Below are 22517 nucleotides of genomic sequence, written 5' to 3'. Positions count from 1 at the left end.
TTTTCCATTATTATGATAAAGATATAGTTATAAATATTGTGACTGTAATTTTTGCTTGATAACTGTTTTGTTATATGTAATTTTACTATGTTAAAATGAAAGCCTTTCTTTTTTGTTTAAACAGAAAAAGGGGAAATGATGGAGGAGGGTTATCTGCCTATTGTGTTATTTTCATTGGTCAATAAAGAGACTGCCTTGGCCCCTTGATAGGACAGAAAATTAGGTAGGCAGAGTAAACAGAATAGAATGCTGGGAAGAGGGCTATGAGGCAGAAGCCATGGAGCCAGCCACCACGTCAGACATGCTGAATCTTTTCCGGTAAGCCACCACCTCGTGGTGCTATACAGATTATTAGAAATGGGTTAATATCAAGATATGAGAGTTAGTCAGTAACTAACTCTCTAGAGATAATGGGCCAGGCAGTGCTTAAATGAATACAATTTGTATGTTGTTATTTCTGGGACTAAGCTAGCCATGCAGGAGCCGGGTGAGGCGAAAAGCAGGCCTGCCCGCAGCCCCTCACTACACTTTTTTATTGCTATTATTAACATTCTTATCTAAGAAATATTAATATAAATAGTAAATGCATTAATATACTAACTATAAATGCCCTGACATTGGAGGTCTCTTCTTTACTATCTTTGTTGCTGCAAGTTAGAAAGACAGGAAAGACCCAGGGGACACAGGACAGGAAAGGAGCCCTCCCCTGGGAATAGTTGAAGTCCCTCAGCAGCAGAGAATCAAGATTCCAGCTCAATCAGCATCTGCTTAAATCATCCTTCCCTAGCTGTAAATGTGCAACTTTTCAGGAATCTCACCAAAAGCACTTACAGTAAAGGACATGCCCTAACTTCCTAGCATTGCTCCCTTGGGTTCACCTGTGGACTGTAATCCTGTCCAAGAAACCTCTAGAGCCCTCTACAATCTCACTTCTCAGGAGAGGGAGAGAAGGAGAAGGGGGAGAGGGAGAAGGAGAGAATCGGGTTCTTAGCAGTCTTTTGAGATATAAATTGAGAGTCACCAAAATAGGGTTAACGACAAAAGACTCCTTCAGGGTCTTATATTCGCACCTGGGTGTTTTTTATCCGTTCCCTGAGCTTCTCTCCCATGACCTCTGTGCTTAAAAATCTATAAAAATGTCTTGTAATAAACTAATTCTTCTTTGAGAAGCTCACATCCAGGCTCTTGGGTGTTCTTTTCCTGAGCACTTTTCTAGTTTTAATCAACTCCAACTCTATTTCACACAGACTAGGGCTAAAATTCTTTTCTGGCCAAAGCCAGGAATCTTGTGTTGGCTTGAGTCAACTCCGCAGGCTGTTTCAAGCAATGTGGGGATGCATCTCCACCTCTGCCACCACCAGCACTTCCCCTACATAACCATCCACTTTTGCTCCAACTGTGGAAGATCCTGTGTGTGCTCCCTACGGAAGTCAAACATTCAGTTACCCTTAGGCTAACCCTTATCTTTAAATGTCGAAACCACATATGAGCAGTCACCCATTGGCCACAGCCTTACACTATTTAAGGTGCTGAGACAACTGTTCAACTGGATGCCTGTCTCAACAAGAGAAATCATGGGGGTCCTGGAACAGCCCGCTATCAGATAGTTGGTTTGATCAACTTGGGACAGAGTACAGAGTCCTAAACAATGCACATGCCTACCCATGTAGACAGAAGCCTGATGGTCCATCGGATATGAGTGTGGTGGCTGGTTGACTTGGGGTAGTATCACTATTTGTCTTGCTGATAATGTCATTCATGACCTCACAAAGGAAACCACACATCATCAAGACAACTGTGGGGTGGGACATGTAAGTCAATGAGAATGTCTCAGCATTAGGTGTTCGTTCATTCAGCCAAATAAGTGTGGGGTTGATTCTTCCGAAAGTGTGGCTTTCCTACCCAACTAATTTTAATCTTTCAATTTACTTTTCCTATACTAACATTTGCAAGAAAATTATTTTCAATAACCTACTAGTATTAACAAAAAACTGTATTCACATAACACTGGAGTTAACAATAACTTTTACTGTAATTATCTTTTTATAATTTTATGAAATAATTAAAAGATTGTTTCTACTAAGACTCTGACTCAAAAAACAATAATGAAGACTATTTCTACTATCATCAAATCCTTCTATAAGGTCACCCAGCAACCTGTAATGAGTAAAACACACTCACAGGCAGTCCAAAGTCTAAAACATAGACTATTTCACCCTGTTATCCTAAAACCAGCATTGATAGGTTTGTTTTTTATTAAGAATGTTGACATGGGGCTGACTGTGGTCATACACGCCTTTAGTTCCAGAGTTGGGTGGCAAAAGCAGGAGGATTTCTATTAGTTCTAGGCTAGCTAGGTCTCTCTAGTAAGACCCTTTCAGAAAAAGAAAAAAAAGTCACAATGGCAAACAGCTGTCATTTATAGAGTGTTTGCTTTACTACTTTTCACCTTCAAACGTCTAGCTTCAGTTGGGGAGATGGCTCAATGGGCAAAGAGCTTGCCTCAGAAGCATAAAGACCGGAGTTCAAATCTCAGAATCCACATAAAAGGCAGAATCTGGTAGCATGTGTCTATAATCCCAGCTTTCCTGCAGGGAGATGGTACACGGAGAGAGACGATTATTCCAGAAGCTCACTGGCCGGTTAGCCAAGTGTATGCAGGAGGAAAAGCAAAAGGCCCCAACTCAAAATGGAAGGTACAGGCTAAAACCTGTGGCTATCCTTTAACCCACCCCAACACAGACAGGCACACTGGCATACACATACTGGCATAGTTGGAGCCCCTGGCACAGTATCTACCAATAGCCCAGGGCCAAATAAAGCAAGTGTCTTGTTTTAATGTTCAGAGAAATATATTTAAAAGCAAAAAAAAAAAAAACATAACCCCTACACCACAGACATGTATCCATTATAGTACCTTATAAGGAAAAAGATCTCACTGTGGTTACAAAGAAAAGATAATTTCCAAGTATCAATTTTTAAAGTAATTAGAAGGGGCAGGATAAATGGCTCAGTGATCAAGAGCACTGTCTGCTCTCCCAGGGTTTGATTTCTGGTGTCAACATGGTGGCTCATAACCTTATGAACTGCAGTTGCAGGGTAGAGAATCCAAACGCCATCTTTGGGCACCAGAACCCCAAGTGGTACACAGACATACATGCAGGAAAAACATCCATATACATAAAATAATATTTTAAGGAATAAAAGCTGAAACTTGGAAGCTACCAAATAATGTGAGACAGAATAGAATATCGGGAGAAATGAAAGGTATGTGAGAATAGAAAGCAGCCAGAATAGAAAGCAGCCTCCCGCAGAGTGGTGGTGGTGCATGCCTTTAATCCCAGCACGGGGGGGGGGGGGGGGGGGGGAGGCAGAGGTAGAAGAATAGAAGAATCTCTGTGAGTTCAAGGCCTGCCTGATCTGTAGGAGTGAGTTCCAGGACAGGATCCAAAGCTACACAGAGAAACCCTGTCTTGAAGAAAAAGAAAAGAAAAGAAAAGAAAAAGAAAAAGGGATAAAGATGGAAAGAAATAAAGCAGCCTCCCATCCCAGAATCTGCCTTACCAGAAACTTCAACACAACCTAAATAGCAAAAAGATCAGAGAGAGGGTTTATCCTCAAGACTAAGATGGTATCACTGAACTGTACTCACCCAAGGTCAGGAGGTTTATGGCCCTGCGTTCAACTGTATCACTGCTCCTCTCTCTTCATAAATCTAAACAAAACCTCACAAACAACCTCAACATTTTATCTACAGATAAAAATCCTTCAAGGGTCTGGAGAGATGACTCAGCAGTTAAGAGCATTTGTTGCTCTTGCAGAGGGCTTGGTTCCCCAGCACCTACTTGGACGATTCCAATTGTCTAACTGCAGTTTCAGGTGGTCTGGCCTCTGTAGAGAGCAGACATGTGCGTGATGCACATTTATGCACCCAGGCAAAACATTCATACATGTAAAATAAAAATGTATCTTTTTAATTTTGAAGAAAGTTCTTTAAAGGTAAACGAACTCATATTTTTCCAAATTTTAAAAATTACTTAATTTCTAAACAAGTTAGTAAACTTGGTTTGACATTATGTCCTTTGACTAAGGTAATTGTGTTTCATTCTGAATTGTTCTGAAATCCTACTCAAAGGTCCTTTCCTACTCAATGGTCCTGTCTCAAGGATCTACCCTGGATTCTGCTTTCCCTGAGCAGGAAAACTCTACTAGCAACTGACATCAGGACCGAGCTCCGTCTCTCTGTCACCAAAGACGGGGGAAAATACTGATGAATCTTCACTTTTGGCATTAAAAGTGCAAGAAAACCATAAAGAGAAAATGGTAGAAACACAAAACTAACTAGCTTATCACAGAGCTCAACGTCCATGCTTTCTGGACTGTGAATTAAATCACATGCACAGTGACTCAGGGCTGGCTCCCGGGCTGGCATGTCCCAACTCTAAGTCTTCCAAGAAGACTAGCTCAGCTGGCCAAGCCTCAACAAAATGGTCCTCGCTCACACATGCATCTGCCTCAAGATACATGCCTCCCTTTACAGCAGAATTCTGGGCCGAAGGTTATGCGGAAGAAGATAACAAACTGACAGTGAAGTCGTCCCTGTGGGAGGTGAATGAGCCTGGCTTAAGGCAACCTTGGGAAATGTGGCCACAGAGAAATCCCGAATTTCTCAACAGGATCTCACAAATGATGACAGGAGGAAGTGGCCAAGAACGAGCATGTAAGGTGAACAATCCCGGAAGCTGGGGGTTGGCCCCAGTGGTACTGATCCAGAAAGACAGACTAAAGCAGGGAAGGAGACAGTTTGGAACTGAGGAAATTTGAAATGTTATCATAACACTTAATTTTTTTTTCCTTTAAAAAAAAAAGATTTTATTAACTATTTTATTTTATTTTGTGTTCTGTCTGCATGTATGCCTGCAGGCCAGAATCAGATCTCATTAGAGTTGGTTGTGAGCCACCAGGTGGTTGCTGAGAATTGAACTCAGCACCTCTGGAAAAACAGCCAGTGCTCTTAACCGCTGAGCCATCTCTCAGCACCACTCATTTGGAGACAGCAAAAGCATTAGTCATATACATCCAAAACTTATAAAAGGGTCATCAAAGTAATCGGCTAAGGGTACTGGCTTGGGAAACATCCGCCTAGAACTCAACATCACAACTGCCACTTGAGCGCTCACAGCCATAAACCACAGCGGCCACTTCTCAAAGCCTACAGGCTACTGTTTGAGTTTGCTGTCTGTCCGGCTCAACCGAATGCTTAGTCATCCCTTGAGAACTCCCACTACAGTAACTCTGACCAACATGAGAAACACATCTCAAAACAGTCACTGGGTGTCCGTTGCCTCTGTCCTCCTACTCAGAGGCAAGGGCACCATCCCAGTTAAATCATATGTTTGAACAACTTAATCAAACATCTACCTCCAAAAGCAAGCAATAGCCACCAACTGAGAAATGCAAAAGGACCAGCAAGGACACTCGGTAGTGAAAGAGCCTGCACAGGTCCGACCAGCTGAGTTCAGTCCCCCAGATCCCAAGATGGAGAGAACCGACTCCCACACACACATTGGCTGCGGTCTGTGCTCGCCTGTGTGCATGCTTGAGCACAAGCACACTGACACACTGTAGACATACACACACAATAATAGTAAATGAAACAAAAGACTTAAGAAAGAAAAATATAGAAGAACCAGAATTCTCTATCTCTAGCATTCATGGTTCTCTCCGCTAGATCTTCATCTAATCTTCTCTCTCAGCACTCACCAAGATGGAAAGGTAACATAAGAAAGATTTCATGAAACTGTATTTATCTCTTTCCCTGAGAGAAACCCCGGACCTGTTGACAAACTGTCCTCTTTCTGGACTCTTAGAAAGCAATCCCATTGACCAGCAATGAGCGTCTAATCCCCCTGTTCTCCACTAACTGCAGAAAAATGAGAACATCTCAAGCGGTGGATTTGGTAAGCCAGCGCAGGAATAAGCATCCCAACCAGGTGTGATCAGTGCAGGGGAACAGTACCGTTCAAAGGACACTTTCAGCTGGGTGTGGCAGTGTGTGTCTGTCATCCCAGGACCAGGAAGGAGGCCAGCTTCAGATAAATAGCAAGACCTGTCTTGAAAGGCAAAGGGCTACGGATGGAGCTCAGGTTCTGGCTGATCAGATGCTGGGCTGTGGCAGAAGAGGGGGGTTTGCACCATTGCTCATGGGACTGTGTCCCATACCTCCACACCCTCCCCGACAGCAGGGCTACTTCAGGAAAAAGCAGAACTTTCTACATCCAATCTACTTTGAAAAATCTACGCCAAGAAGGCTCACACCCACCCAACAAAAGAAAAGAGAGAGAGAGAGAGAGAGAGAGAGAGAGAGAGAGAGAGAGAGGAGAAGTATTGACAGAGATTAATAAAGAAAAAGGAGGAACAAAAACAAGGGATTTCTGTCTGATTTACCTTAGCTGCCATGAAATGGGAACAGATCCCCTTAAACATATTAAAATGAGGGGCTGGAGAGATGGCTCAGCGGTTAAGAGCATTGCCTGCTCTCCCAAAAGTCCTGAGTTCAATTCCCAGCAACCACATGGTGGCTCACAACCATCTGTAATGAGGTCTCGTGCCCTCTTCTGGCCTTCAGACACACACAGAATATTGTATATATCATAAATAAATAAATAAATAAATAAATATTTAAAAACATATTAAAATGATTGATTGACACCGAAAGTTGGCCCTACCACTTCACTGTAAAGCTAGCCTGACATCGATTGCCTGGGTTTCTACTCAGCATGAACGGAAATGAGGCGGCTATGCTAGACCTTACTTGATCTCAACCTATACACAAATGGCCGAAGTCACTACAGCTCTTACCTAATGCTATCTCACTTACGTGCAGAATCCTGCATTGAAATCTTAATGTGTTAATTTTTGTAGCCCTGTCCTTCTTTGTTACTTTTGCCCATGCATATATATTTAGGATAAATGTGTTACTTTTTAAAAGTTTATGACATTTGGAAATAAACTTCAAAAGGTTTCTAAAGTTTTTGAAATTAAAAAAAAAAATGCTTCAGCCAGGGAGGACTTTGAAATAACTTTCTGCAAATCTCTCCAGACAAAACTGGGTCAGCTATATCATTTTAGGAGCTAAAACCACAGTGACTCCAGATGAGTGGGAATGAGGCTAGCCCAAAACCTCTCCAGTTTCAGAGAAAAGCAGGGACCCTAGAGCCTGGCCGGAGGAAGAACTGGCAAGGTGAAGACTCCAGTTGCATCCAAAGCTCGTCAGAGTTCAAATGGTGTAAGAGAAAGTCATAACAGTAAAAGGAGATAGGTGGCCAGGCAGTGGTGGCGGTCACGCCTTTAATTCCAGCACTCATGAGGGAGACAAGCGGATCTCTTCTTCAAGACTTGGTCTACAGAGCAAGAGCAAGTTCCAAAACAGTTAAGACTACATATAGAAACCCTGTCTCAGAGAGAGAGAGAGAGAGAGAGAGACAGAGAGACAGAGAGAGACAGAGACAGAGAGAGAGACAGAGAGAGAGAGAGAGAGAGAGAAGAAGAAAAACAGCTAAATGAGCCAACAGAAAGCCTATTTAAAAAGAAAATATCAAAAACTTGAATATGCGATTTTTCTTTTTATAGGTTAATACACAGTATGATAACAATTAGACATTTATTTCAAATTCCTCTAAAATGAAAATACTTTGAAAAAGGAGAGGTCTTTGGGGAACAGGTAGATTCTGCTCAATGGCCATTTGTTATTTAACATCTAACTTTGTAGGAAATACATGGTGTTTCCAAAGTAATTGCTGCACTGTGTCATTGTATTTTCTGTCCTATGTAAATGCACACAGAACTAAGACATGAATTTGACCCCTTATTTTATTTCCTTATTTTCAAGAACTCCACCAAGCACGAGAAATCTCTTCAGTGTGGAGAGTGATCTAAGGTCTTCGTGCTTTCGGCTTCAAATGACTCAGTCTGTTAGGTATGTGGCAAGTAAGCGTGAGAAAACCAATAGCGAGTAGTAGCTAGGTAGAGGCAGCATGGAGCTAGCAAAACAGCACGCAGTCAGGCCTACAGCATCTGCAAAAATGACTGGGCAAAGCCTGCTGAAGCTGTCATGCTGGGAGATTCTGAGCAAAGGAGAATTCTCTTCAGAAGACAGAGCTTCTGGTTTCTCATCCCCACTGTGGGCATTTTTATTCCATGGGATAAACAATAGCAACCTCCGTTGGAAACGCTTCACCCTTGGGACGTTCTCAAGTGCACAGTGTTTTAATACCCTTAGCTGCTGGCTGTCCCCTTTTCTCCTGGTCACTGAGTTAGAGTCAGCCTGGCCCAGAGCATGGAGGTTTGAAGGAAGTCCTTCTTGTTCCTAGATTCCACTTTTAAAAGTTTAAACAGCACATGATAATTACCAACACAATGTACACTACATCGTCTCAACAAAACAGATTTATATTAAGTACAAATGACCATAGTTTAATTTATAACAAAATGGTCGACCTGATTTCCATGGAATTGCTATAAAAAATCATAAAGAATCACAGTTCACGAAAGTCAATTTCTTGAGCACTTTAAGTTCATTTTAAAAGCAAAGTTCAGGGGCTAGAGAGATGGCTCCGCAGTTAAGAGCACTTAGTGCTCATGCAGAGGACCTCAGTTCAGTTCTCAACACTAACACATCTGCTCACAACTGGCTGTAACTGACGTTTCAGGGGACCTAACTGACACACCATGCATATATGTGATGGAGGAGGGTCATCTGTCTATGTGTTACTTTCATTGATTAATAAAGAAACTGCCTTGGCCCTTTGGTAGGACAGAAAATTAGGTAGGCAGAATTAACAGAACAGAATGCTGGGAGGAAGAAGGCAGTGAGGCAGTCGTCATGACTCTCCTCTCTGAGACAGACACAGGCTAGAATCCTCACGGTAAGCCACGACCTCATGGTGGCATACAGGTTATTAGATATGGGTTAGTTAAGATGTAAGAGTTAGCCAATAAGAGGCTACAGATAATGGGCCAGGCAGTGTTTAAATGAATACAGTTTCTGTGTAATTATTTCGGGTAAAGCTAGCGGGAAGCAGCCTGCCGATCCTTCTACAGAATGGCGCCCAACACCGGAGCCTTCTGCTCCCACCACTACACATATGCACGGTGAGTGTACACACACGCGCACACACACACACACACACACACACACACACACACACACACAGGAAAAGCATTCATATTCAAAAATAATAATAAAAATAATTAAAAAGAAAAGCACAATTAATACTGTCTATAGTCCGAGAATTGTAACTTACGGCAGTCTTCAGAAGGCTAGTGTAAAATGACCCTAACATGTAAAACTCTAGTATACAATTCTTAGAAAAATGGTCATCCCAAAAGCCAGTGAAGGTAAGGACTTCTGTGAACAGGAGGCTGATATAAAAATAAATAAACTTTCATTTTTGCACATCACCTGACAAGAAACTCCTCACTTAATGTTAAGAAGTGTGATTTAAAAAAATAAAGAGTATTCAACCAGTACAAAAGAAATTTCAATTCCGCCCTGAAGATAAAGGAATTAGAAACCACATAAATATGCTTCATAGTGATTCCCTCTGCCTATTTTAGGGTATTTATGTGGTTGGGGAACAGTACGCACCATTTTGACAGCACAAGCCACTTTTTAGATTTTATATCGGCAATATAGGATCAGCTTTCATAGTTGAGAAAAGCCATTTGTTTTGTTACAGAATAAAGTAGTGTGTGCTAATGACAGAGTACAAATGTTTGTCTTCACTCTGCAATATTATCAAGCCACTAATCCAAGTTCATTATTAGCACTGTAATGACTGACAGCCGCAGCTACCGAACGGCAGCTTCCTGAGAAAACAGTCTACTTCATTATATACGTAAATGTGTTCCTAAAAGTCTTAGATGCTGTAAAAAAAAAGTACAGAGCAAATCAAATGAAGATTTTTTTTACATATATAAGTGATTAATTTTGAGGTTCTTGTGTTTTGGTTTCTGTTATGTTTTGCTTTTTATGAGACATGGTCTCTCACTTTGTTGAAGCCCAGGCTGGCTAATATTTTTGCCAACTGATTTTTTTTCTTTTATTATTCTTACCACTGAATGATAAGAAACCATATCAGTTCTTTCAAAGTATTCCAGTTTTGATTACATATTTAAATTACAACTATACCTTAGGAAATGCTTGGAGTTCATTTCTGAAATCTTGAGCTCACTGAACATCAGGGATGGAAAGGTAAGCCTAATGGTTACACGCCTGGTTAGCCCAGAACTCTGCAGGAAGACGCAGGAAAATCTGGTCAAAGTCATCTACAGCCATAGAAAGCTTAAGACCAATTTGAGCTATAGGAGACCCTATCTTTAATAATAATCATAATTTTAAAACACTGTGATGGTACAGGGCCAACATTCAAGAGACAGGGACAGAAGGATCGCCATAGGTTTGAGGCCAACCTGATCTACACAGTTAGTTCCAGGCAAGAGAGTTACATAGTGAGACCCTGTCTCAAAAGAGGTACACACCTATAATCCCAGTAGTTGGCAAAGGTACAAGCAGGAGAATCAGGAGGTCAAGGCAACCCATAACTATATATTTGGTTCAGGTCACCCTAGACTATGTGAGGACGTGTCTCAGAAACCAAAACACTATGCCTAGGTTCGTATTATAATTAGTGATAGCACAGTATTTTCAGTCTGTAAAAAGCTAAACTGTTTAAATAGCGATTTACTACATCACTATTACAAATACTTCAGCCTAAGCCCTGGATGAAAACTGAATTAAAGAATAATTCTGCAGCCAGAAAATATGCTGGGGTGAGGATCCAGGCACTCTGCTGCCTTTCAATAGAGATGATCCCGGAGAACAGAGCTTACCACATTGTATATATTTTCACCCTATAGCCTGCTGAAATCGACATTCAAATTTACTCTACACATCAACAATCTACAAGTATAAATATGGATGTTTAGGCTGCACACATAATAGATGTGTTTAGAAAACCTGAAATGCACTAGTCACAGTAATCTTGTTCTGTATCGTTTTGGGTAAAGTGATCAGACTTCCTAAAAATGTCTGATTCTCAAGGAAATAACTATCAGAAAATGAGAGACTGACATCAAATGGTTGATCACAATAAGCCTATTCAAGAGTATGTGCGGCAGTACAACATTGTCTAAATATTCAAGCCCCTTCACCCTTGCCAAGAACAATGTTGTTCCTTCCATCTCAGTCATCTTAGCTACAGATACCTGTAATCCTAGGACTAATCATGCTGAACAAAAGGAATGCCATATGTTCAAGACTAGCCTAAGCTACACAGCAAGACACTGTCTCAAAAAAAAAAATTGGCTGAAATAGTCTAGGTCATAAGATCCTATTCATCCCACCCCATCCCCCATGTGGCATCATCCCTAATCCTCTTTTCAGATTTCTCTTTCCTTTTCTCCCTTATGAGGTCTGGCACACACCCTAAATAGAGTGCATAAATACAGCCATAAGAAAGTCTGGTCACCAGGATGTGAGATATGCATGGGTATCAACATGACACAGCTAACAACAGAGGCGTAGAAACTAACATCCCGGCGTACAGAGGATAAAGGCTTCTGATCAAGAGTCTAAAGCCATCTTTGAATTAAAAGGGGGAAGTGGAGCCTAATAAGATAGCTCGGTGGGTAAAGGTACTTGGCACCAAGACTGAGAACCTGAATTTAATCCCAGGACCCACAGGTGTAAGGAGAGAATTAACTTCTGCAAACTGTCCTCTGACATGCAAATTAATGTAATAAAAAAAATTTAAGAAGCTGGAGAGATGATTCAGTGTTTAAGAGCACATACTCTTCTTGCACAGGACCTAAGTTCAATTTCCAGCTCTCACATCAGGAAGTTCACAACTGCTTGTAACTGGAGTTATAGGTAGTTATGAACTACCATGTGAATGCCATCCCTCCAGGCCCAATAAAGTGTCTCTCTCTCTCTCTCTCTCTCTCTCTCTCTCTCTCTCTCTCTCTCTGTCTCTCTGTCTCTCTGTCTCTCTCTCTGTCTCTCCTTTGATACACAAGCCATGATACAGCGGTGCCTCAGCAACAGTAGAAAACACAACACTATCATTAGCCCAGATCCGATCTCAATTTTTCCTTTATCTGCATTGTAAAGATTTTTCTGTTTCTTCCAAACCATCAGACTGATGATAATTTAAACTTTAAGCTGTCTAAGTACTTCCAACATCACCATGGTTAGAAACCCGAGAGCCAAATTAGCTAAAACTGTGTTCCAAAAATAAACAAATAGTTCCAAGCAATGAAAAGAGGCTATGTAGCAGCATCTTAGCATTTCAGACTTTCACTCTCTGCCTTTTTTTCTTTCTGTTCTTTTTTCCCCCAGTTTGGTTTGATTTTTCTCTGTGTAGCCCTGGTTGTCCTGGAACTCACTTTGTAAATCGGGCTGGTCTCAAACTCACAGACATCCACCTATCTCGGCCTCTGAGTGCTGGGATTAAAGGCTGCACCACCAAGCCATTCACCCTCTGGCTTTAACACTTCAGGAGCATTTCCCGCTGTCCCTTCTCCTGCTTTAGGTTAAATAACTTGTGGATTTTGCTGTACACAATACAGATACAGCAAACTACCCACAGCTCTTATAAAGATGAAGAATTCCATGTTAGGCTTAGTGGAAAATACCAGTAGGCAAAGTCCTGAAGATCATACACCAAGGCCATCCCATTGTGGGTGGTGCCACTCTAGGCTCAAGGCCCTGGGTTCTATAAGAAAGCAGGCTGAGCAAGCTAGGAGGAGCAAGTCAGTGAGCAGCACCTCTCCATGGACTCGGCATCAGTTCCTGCCTCTAGCTTCCTGCCCTGACTTCCTCAATGATGGACTACGGCATGGAAGAGTAAGTTAAATAAATCCTTTCCTCCCCAAGTTGCTTTTGGTCATGGTGTTTCATCACAGCAACACTATCCCTAACTAGAACACCACACACACACACACACACACACACACACACACACACACATACACACACAGAGGCACAGCAAAACATTTCAAAGCATATACATACACACAACTCAGTTTTTATCCTCAGCTACATAGACCCACACTATCCTGAAAATAAGACAGTAAACCTCTGCTTCTGCTCCAGAAACAATCAGAACATTTTTCTATCCTCGCACGAATTTAAAGAAGTCTATTTTTTTCACTTGTTAGAGTAGATAATGCAAAGCTGTCTTCTAACTATATATATGCAAATCATCTCAGCTCATCAGAATCAATATATTCATTTGTATGGCAAAGTAAAGAGGTCATCCTAATTCTAGGCAACATTTTTGCCAAACGGCACAACTATACCTACATTTATACTCTGTATCTTTAAAATGTAGATTCAAAACAGGATTATGTATAACCAACACTTCTTTGCAAAAAAGTGCCATATATACATATGCAACGAGTACATGTTCAACATAACTGATGATTGAATTACTGTTAGAACAATATATTTTCCCTTGAAGTCTTTTTCAATATATTCAAGTGCCTCCAGGATAAAGTGAGTCCAATTTTCATAATATGAGCAATTTTTGCTCTTGCTATACTCTAGAACTTAAACACACACCACACACACACAAAGAAAAACAAAAATCATGAGTTCTTAGAATATAAACAAAGCAAGAATGTCACCAAATATTCAGGAAAGTATCCCTAAGCCATATCTGACCAAATGAAGAAAGCACGTGGAGGGCTACTGGGAAATCGGAACGCTTGCTAGACCCCCAGAACAGCTCTGGGGGCAGAGGGCCCCTGTGTTTTCACGGATTGGGAGTGTCTTATAAACATATGAGCACCATTTACAACTGGATACATTTTACAGGACAAGTGCTCTGAAAAGTAAAACGAGTGATGGTTTGTAGAGTAAGTGGCAGGATGAAGGAATCACCGCTGGATAAAGTGCCCGTGAGCGTCATCTGGGAAAACACAGCTGAGGAGAGGTCAGCCCACAGATCCTGAGGGAAGGGCTTTTGTAAGAGGCCAACAGGCAAGCAAAGATACCCAGCCTGTACAGGCTCCACCTCCCTGGTATGCCAAAGAGCGACCGTGACTGTGACAAGTGGTGCCTGCAGTGGGTTCCTGACAAGGTCAGAAAGACAGACAGATGCCAGGCCACACATGACCTCCTCCTGGCAAGGTTTTCATTATGACAATACAGAGACAGGAAGTCAATGGAGGGCTTTAAGCACACAGTGCTCTGATGAAATGTGTGTTTCAGGAAGGAATCGGCTGGTACGGCTCAGTGGCAGAGCATTTGCCTACCAGAAAGGGTCCTGTATTTGACACCCTGGACCCGGGGGAGCAGAGAGCTGAAAAAGTGTTATGTGAAAGCAGTCGTTGTTCTTGTTGTTTTCAATAGGAAATAGCCATGTTTATCAACATGGAAAATGTATAAAAAAGGCGGCTCAAGAGGAAAGAGAGACAAAAAAATGAAGAGCCTCCCCGAGAAAGAAAGTAAAACACACAAACCACAATCAAAAACAGTATCTACAAAAGGAAACCCCACACTTCCAGGATTGTCTTGAGTACAAACACCTACTGAACTCACATACGTGAAAAGCTGTCCCTCTCATTCAGTGTGGCAGGCTGCTGCAGAGAACAGGTAGGCCGAGAGAGCCTCTCCAATACCCACAGAGGAAGCCGTCTTCGCATCTAGTCCCCCTAGGCCTGGGTTGTTTGCAGGTCACCTTCCCATAGGCACACACACTACTCATAACTTGAACTGATTTGGGACATTGATGAGAGAAAAGTTTCAGGTCACATGACACCACCTGCAGCCTAGGAAGCGCCACTGCTGTGTGAAACAGAGGGACCCAGTTAAGTGCAGATTTAATAGGGAAGAGAGAGCAGCATAGGATTAATTCCAGTTACTTATTTCTATAGGTCTGAATCTTGACGAGGAGGATGCCCGGCCTCTCCCCATTTTATTTCATAATTTCCCCCCAGTTGGAGACTGAAGAGCGGAAGTCAATTGCCTGAGCGCTGTCGTCACACGGGCAACTGAAGGGCCCAGCATTGCAATTCCAGCTCAGAAAACACTCTGACTGAGCAGATGCAATTCGCCAGACCCCAGTGGGCAAGGCCAGCCCTGTTGTCAGTCAAGTCACACAGCGGATGGAAATCAGCAGAGCACATTAGCAATTTAGACTCAACAGCCTCTCCTCGGCCAGAAACTCTTAAGATACCGCTGAAGGAGCTGCAAAACTAATCCAAAAGATTTAGCCCGTAGCTTGAGCCCCCGCTCCTAACCAAGAGGCAGGCAGGAGGCAAGTGACTTGTAAAATGGCATTTCTAATGGGACTCTTGTCAAAGCTCCGGGTTCCAATATCAGTGCGGTGACCTTCAGGCCTGACCTCACCCAGTGCACTTCTGCCTACTCCCTGGGCCATTACCTTGGCAGCTGCCAACAGTATGCTTTGTTATGAGCGTGTGTTCCGAGGCAGCTGAGTGCTTCCACAGAGACTGTGGCCTGAGGTGTTCACCCGACCCTAAACCTCAGCCTCGGCAAAGACACATGACTTCTCTGGGCTTCAGTTTCTTGGAATAAAAGATCAAGACTGGGAATGGAGAGATGTGCCTGCATCCCAAGCAGAAGAACCAGCATTTGGACAGGTGCTTTTTGCCCCAGGGATTGGGAGACAGAGGCAGGCAGATCCCTGAGTTCAAGGCCAATCAGACTATAAAGAGAGTACCAGGACAACCAGGGCTCCAATATAGAGAAACCCACCTCAAACACACAGATGCACAGACACACACAAGCACACACACAAGCGGAGTCTGTATCCCTAACTCATAAAACTAGGCATAGTGAGATGTGTCTGTAACTCTAGTTGCTGGTAGGTGATGAAGACAATTGGATTCCCTGCCTAGCCAAGCCAGGTAATCTACACTAAGTGTTTAGATTCTTTTTTTTTTTCTCGATTTTTCAAGATAGCATTTCTCTGTATAGCTTTGGAGCCTGTCCTGGAACTCACTCTGTAGACCAGGCTGGCCTCGAACTCACAGAGATCCGCCTGCCTCTGCCTACCAAGTGCTGGGATTAAAGATGTGTGCTACCACCACCGGGGGCTCAGTGTTTAGATTCTCAGGATGAAGAGTCAGTGATGAGAACGTAGAAAACTAACTATGAAAAGCACAACAGTACATAAAACAGTGACCAGACTCAACATGGCTATGACATGCCTATAACCCCAGCATTCAGAAGGCAGAGGCATGGGGATCGCTGCCAATTTTAGGTGAGTCTAGTCTATATAACAACTTCCAGGACAGTCACAATTACTTACCAAGATCTTGATTCAAAAAAAAAAATTAAAAAGTGTGTGTGCTTATAAATTTCTGTTGAACAGATGTACATATGCTTACATGAAGACCCGAGGAGAAAATCCCCCAGATTTTAAATTCTCATCTTCGACTAGTAAGGTTTAGTCGTTTTTTTTAATTTTCTATCTTGTGTACATAATTTTCAATATCTTCAAAATGATTGTGTGTTATTCTTGTGATAAGAAAACTGGTGCACATGGCAACCAAGAGCGCTAAGAGAAGCCTGAAGACGGACAGCTGACAACTGACCCAGTCCCAGGTCACCTGACCGCTACCCGGGGGATTTTCCTGTTACATAATCGTTCTTGTCTTTAATAAAAACGAGTCAAGAACCACACAGAGAAAGGAGAAAGATGCTTTCCCTTTGCAATTTATTCGGAATCCCAGGACAGGAACTAGAAAACATTACAGAAGTATCTGCCTTTTTCTCAGGCTCCTAGGGGATTCACCCCAGCTAAGATGAATTTGCCTTAAGCACTGGGCACATAAACTATTTAAACTACTTACTTAAAATTAGGTATTTAAAACCACCCCTGCGTTTTTTAACTTATGTATGTGTGTATGTGATATGTGTATGCGCAGATAGATGTATGCATATCAACAGGATGTATTCAGGGGTCAGTGGGCAATTTTCAGGAGTTGGTTCTCACCTTCTACCTTGCAAAGGCAGGATCTCTCATTTCTGCTGCTGTGCTGTAGACTCCAGGCTACCAGAGTCTAGAATCTCACAGGTAGACCAGTCACACAGGGGCCCCACTATACTAAGTCATAAAGGAAGCTTGCAGAGAAGTCAGAGTCTCTCCTGGAATGAACTCAACCTTGCTTTCTCCCCTGCCAGTAGCAATATACTACTTGTTTGCAGGACACAGCCCCTTCTCTGGGTACATCCAGGTTCCTGCTAGTCACACTGATTGGGCACATTCAGGGTGGTACGGCATATTCAACTGACACCACTGTCCAGTTCAGTGAAACATCCACTGTGGGAAAGCATTTACCACACACGAGACGCCAGCAGTCCTTCAGCCCAACTCAGACACAAGCTGTGTGACAGTGAGCTTAGTTACCTCCTCTATAACATCTCATCTGCATCCAAAGATACAGAATTTGAGATTACGTAAGCAGGGTGAAGTGGACCTGCCAAACTCGCCCCGTGATATGGACGATCTACAAGAAGCTCTCCCTCACATGCCCGCACCCTCACGGTGCAGGAAGGCCACTTTTCAAGCCTACAGGGAGAGAAGGAAGCGACAGCAGCGGTCTGGTCTGCTTTCTCTGAGCTACAACCTAGCTTTGGCCTACTCAGCACCTGCCTGGCCCAGGTACACTCTCAGATAAATCCTGCAGCTTCCCTGGTAAAACAGCCAGTAGGCCTCCTCTGGCTTGTCTCCAACATCGCTGTCCAAAGCAAACATTCTCTCAAACAGTACAGACGCTGTTATTTGTGGAGTGTCCTGTCACAACTCCCTACAAAGCCCAGGACCCACCGCAGATCTGGGCCACAGGTTGCTGGTTGCAGAAGTCACAGAGAGGGAGCTGACTCTCCCTCGGGTCAGGCTCCAATCACGTGAAGTCCAGCGGCCGTACCTCCAACACTGTCAGTAGGCATGGACTGAAAGCATTCTCCTGTAAGAACCCTGACCAAAGGTTTGTGTCCTGAATTAACCCAACAGGGTTAATCTACCAGTACAATGTACCCAAGTGTGGCTTCTTCGTCCTTTCTTCAGAACAGTATTTTTGGGTACTTATTTTTCAGAGAAACTGTGGAGTTGCTTTTGGCTTTGTCATAGCTCTGGACTCTATCTCCCTTAGGGAAAAAAAAAAAAACACACTAATATAAGACCAAAAAGCTACACCAAAACGCTTAGCTTTATAATTTCATCTTTCTAAATAAACCAGGGTATTTCTTAGGAATGCAGTGCCTTAAAAATGCTGACCTCAGTCTCTGAAGACATACACCACTCAGGCTCTGAAGACACACACCACAACTGATTACTCTTACAGGGATTACCGGAGTGTCAAAATGGGCCTTTCTCGCTCACTCATTCAGAGCATGCCAACTTCAGGCCAGAAGTCCCACTAGCCAGTTTCCTGTCATACCATCCCTGCCATTCAGCCTACACTCCCGAGCCAGCCCCAAGCCATGCTTGCCTCCCCTTTACCATCACTCCCGGTCCACCTGTGCTGAGAGCAGTGACTCACGGCCACTCTTGCACTTCACGGTGACTCACGGCATTCGCATTACTGGTATCTGCCTTACATTATCTCAAACCTTGGGAACACAGATGTAATTATTTGTTCATGCGTGACAAGGAAACTGACATTTAAAGAGACCTTAAAGGAACTGGATGTTGAAGCAAGTCTGCAGAAAGTTCTACACACTATCAGCAAGATCAAGTAGACAGTGGAAAAAGCCCAATCAATTATACTTACACACATCAGAAAGTCACATTTGCGCTCATTAGACTATATAACTAAAGAAGTTAATGGTTACATCTCAACCCAAAGCAAAGACACCAGCGAGTGAGGCAGAACCCAGATCGTTAGCTTTCCATCTTAACCACCTTGGTCACACTCAGTTACCAAGTATTTTCTGCACTCGTCATTGCTTTCAACAGATCCTCATTAGCCCCCCATAAGAGGAAAAAAAAGAGCAAAAACAGGAGTCTAAGGAAAATCTGGAGAGTGTATGCACTTAGGAAAGAGAGACAATAAACTCAGCAGTCCAGAACAACCTTGACTACAGAGTGAATTCAAAGCTAGCCTGGACTATGAGAAACTGTATGAAAAAATTATAAAAGTAAAGATAATCCAAGTGAATAAATAATATGATCTAGACCCCACAAAAGTCTGCATACACTGCCTATCCATCTATGTTAAATCTGTGACTGGCTGATCTGTGAATTCTGCTTTGAAAGAAAACACAGTTTCAAAAAGGAGATTCTAAGACAAATAGAAAGCCAGGCATGGTGGCACCTGCCTTTAATCCCAGCACCCAGGGGGCAGAGACAGACGGATCTCTGTCAGTTCAAGGCCAACCTGGTCTACACAATGAGTAGCAGGAGAGCCAGGGGTATATAGTAAGGCCCTGTCTCAAAACATTAATTAATCAACACTAAAAGAAATAGAGGGATAAGGTGTGGACAAGAAGCTAAAGGAATAATTATCCTGAGGGAGAAGAGGAGGCAAGGAAGAAAAGCAGGACAACGGTAGGGAAAGCGGGATTTAACTCTACTGTTGAGGGGTCACTGAGTCCAAAGAGACTATGAGAAAAGATGCCACGGTGAACACGGTGCTTCCAGGGGGAATGAGTTCCATACTGGTGCAAAAGCAGAGGCTAGTGACCTTACTGGATTTGCCCACAGTGTGGATCCTTCTTCTCTCCTAGGATTGTAGAAGCAGTAAGAAGACCAATACCAACTGGGAACTTTCATTCTTGGTCAAGAACAAATGTGAGAGATAAAAGTGCAAAGGAAATTCTCACCCCTTGCAGGGGTAGTGCTTACAGCTACAATGTAAAGGACATGGGAGGGGGAGCCAGCTAGTAAAGAGAAGGCCTAATTTCTTCCCTTTAGGAATGGGTAGAACTGTCCTAACACTGGCATCTACTTTTACTCTTTTTATCCTACATCCAGTGGCCAACATGACACCTGGCAAGGTCAGGCACCGAAGGATGTACCATTTACCATGCAGGTGGTATTATAATAAAACTAGAGGTTGTCGCCTCTGGCAGACATCTTAGCTCTAGCCAAGTCTGGCCAACCTACCTGAAGGTCTTCTGGCTGAGAAGCACCCTGTCCTCAAAGGTAAACAAGATTAGAATGAGGTAGAAGTCCAGCATGGTCACCGAGGCAGGACTCATGAGTAATAAAGCAATCATAACTAAGAAGGAGATGAGAAGAAATAAGCCAGGTGGGGTAGCTATTACTTATCTCTTAGGATACAGGTGAATTCAATGGAATTTGAACTTTGCACAGAAGACAGATTATAGGCAGTGGAGTATATATCTCCATACTGTGTTATGAAGGTCATTCTAGTCGGTTTGCACAATACAAAGTCTCACCACACTCCGGGGAGGATTGGGAAGGCTCAAAGCAAAAGGCAGCCCCTTTGTACTAGCTGCCCCATTCTCTGAAGCATTACCAGAAGAGGAACTAGAAGGGTACGGCGGGTGTGGTGACATCTTCCTACTGCCTCATTTTCCCAACCTCACTCTGTCCCCTGGACCTCAGAATCTACCCTCGAAACTCGATCATGTCCTCATCTCTCAATGTTCCTTTTCCAGTATAAACTCTAAGATTCCTAAGGAAGTGAGATTTATCCTGAACTTTGAAAATTGATGCATCAATCAATGCCCTCCCTTCGCAGCATCCAAATGAGGGTGTGTTGCTTTATTCTCACACTGGGGTCTAATATTTCAGTCAATAAAATAGGAATGACTGTACTAAAATATCTGAGCCAGCTTTGATGAGCCCCTTTCCTGGTCTTTCCCGTAATGAAGTGATTGAGTTAGTATCTCACGTCACAAGAGGCTGGTCTGTTCCCATCGCACTTGAGTTGATAAGTACTTTTAGTTAACAACCCTGTTCATATCCCCAAAATCTCCCAACATAGAGGCAGTTTAAGTTTTTTCTCTTATTCACTTTCCAATGTTTTTCTGGTTTTTTTTTTTTTGGTTTGTTTTTTGTTTTTCTCTTTTTGCTTTGTTGTTATTTTTGAGACAGCATTTCTTGAAACCCTAGCTGACCTATTTACTATGCATGTAGCTCAGGCTGGTCTTGAGACTAGCGGGTGTGGCTATTGCAGTTGGCCCTTGATACACTTACCTAGCACATACCTATAATCTCCATGTTCAAAGGCTGAAGTAAGAGATTCTATATTCCAGATCAGACGGGGTTACATAAAGAGATAATGTCAAAAAGAACAAAAAAAAAAAAAAAAGGTGGTGGTGGCGACTGCCTTTAATCTCAGCACTGAGGAGGCAGAGACAGGTAGATCTCTGAGTTCGAGGGCAGTGTGATCTACAGAGCAAGTTCCAGGACAGATTCCAAAGCTACAGAGAAACCCTGCCTCGGAAAAAAAAAAAAAATGAAGTTTATAGTATTAAACTTTACCTCCTTTATATTTAGGAATATATGTGTATGCATATATTCATGCAATAACAATTAAGAAAAAAAAGAAAGATTATGAATTTTAAGGAGAGCAAGAGATGGTTTGGAAGGATGACAGGGGAGGAAGAAATGTTGTAATTATATCACAATTTCAAAAACAAAAAGACCATTTGCCAATCATACAAAACATGAAACTTGGTTGCTGTTGTTTTTTTTTAAAGTTCTAGTGTTCTTTGAAACAGACATACTGCACAATTAAAAAGTAAAATAAAAAACAAAGCATTGCTTCCTCTTTCCCTCGTACTCTCCGTCCTTGCAGCCATCTAACCGTCTACCCCTCATCACTGATGACATCAGCACCTATTTCTTTTCCAAACTTTGCTTTGTGTATATTTATCTGCAGGCTCCAACCCTTGAGCCCCTGACCTCTGATGACCTTTTCCCTGATTCGTTCTCAGCCACTGGCTCTCATTCTCAGAACCCTGCTTTAAGTATCAGGGTTCTTTGCACCAGCTCCCGAGCCTTCCGCTTTACAGCAGCGTGTGCGAGCATCACCACCCCCATCTCAGCTCATCTCCTCGGTTTAGTATTTTAATTTCAATATGGCAGTTGTGTCTGGCTCCCAACACCATTCACTTTTTGTTTTATTCACAGTCAGTTCTCATAATGTTTAACTTAAGATAAAAGTTCATCGTTATAACTTCTCTCATGCACGTGCCCTTCTTCCTCTTTACCTAAACTCCTCCAACTGATCAATCTCATCGATCTGTCTTCTCAAGACCTTCGCCCAAAAACTGAACAAACAACTTGGACAAAACCACAACCACAAATGCTCTCCACTTAAAATCATAGACCTTAAATATCAAATCGGCAATGCTCATTGGCCAAAGTGCTCCATATCAAATCCTGCTTATCCCTCCAGACTCCAGGAACATTATCTCAGGAAAAGGATGGGTTGTAAAGAGGGACAACCCATCCACCCCACCCAAGATCTGCCCCATCATCCCTTACCCATCCTCTCTACAGTCCTCC

At 42.7% G+C, this 22517-nt stretch overlaps 1 protein-coding gene across 3 annotated transcripts in view; it reads right to left on the bottom strand.

Moving 5' to 3' along the window:
- Gpd2 (glycerol-3-phosphate dehydrogenase 2) overlaps positions 1 to 22517 on the bottom strand; it is a 146977-nt gene that overhangs the window by 110656 nt on the left and 13804 nt on the right. The window contains exon 1 of one of the 3 annotated variants that reach the window (XM_048426343.3): positions 1663 to 1681. The exons of the other annotated variants lie outside the window; for them this stretch is intronic. The gene's annotated coding sequence lies outside the window, so the exon portion shown is untranslated. Of the gene's footprint in view, positions 1 to 1662; positions 1682 to 22517 lie in introns of those variants that run through there. 3 annotated transcript variants of the gene reach the window in all.

The sequence above is a fragment of the Myodes glareolus genome, chromosome 21, assembly GCF_982192425.1.
Source record: "Myodes glareolus chromosome 21, mMyoGla1.1, whole genome shotgun sequence".
Classification (NCBI taxonomy): domain Eukaryota; kingdom Metazoa; phylum Chordata; class Mammalia; order Rodentia; family Cricetidae; genus Myodes; species Myodes glareolus.
Note: the sequence above shows the minus strand (reverse complement) of the source record. Positions and strands in the feature narration are given on the sequence as shown.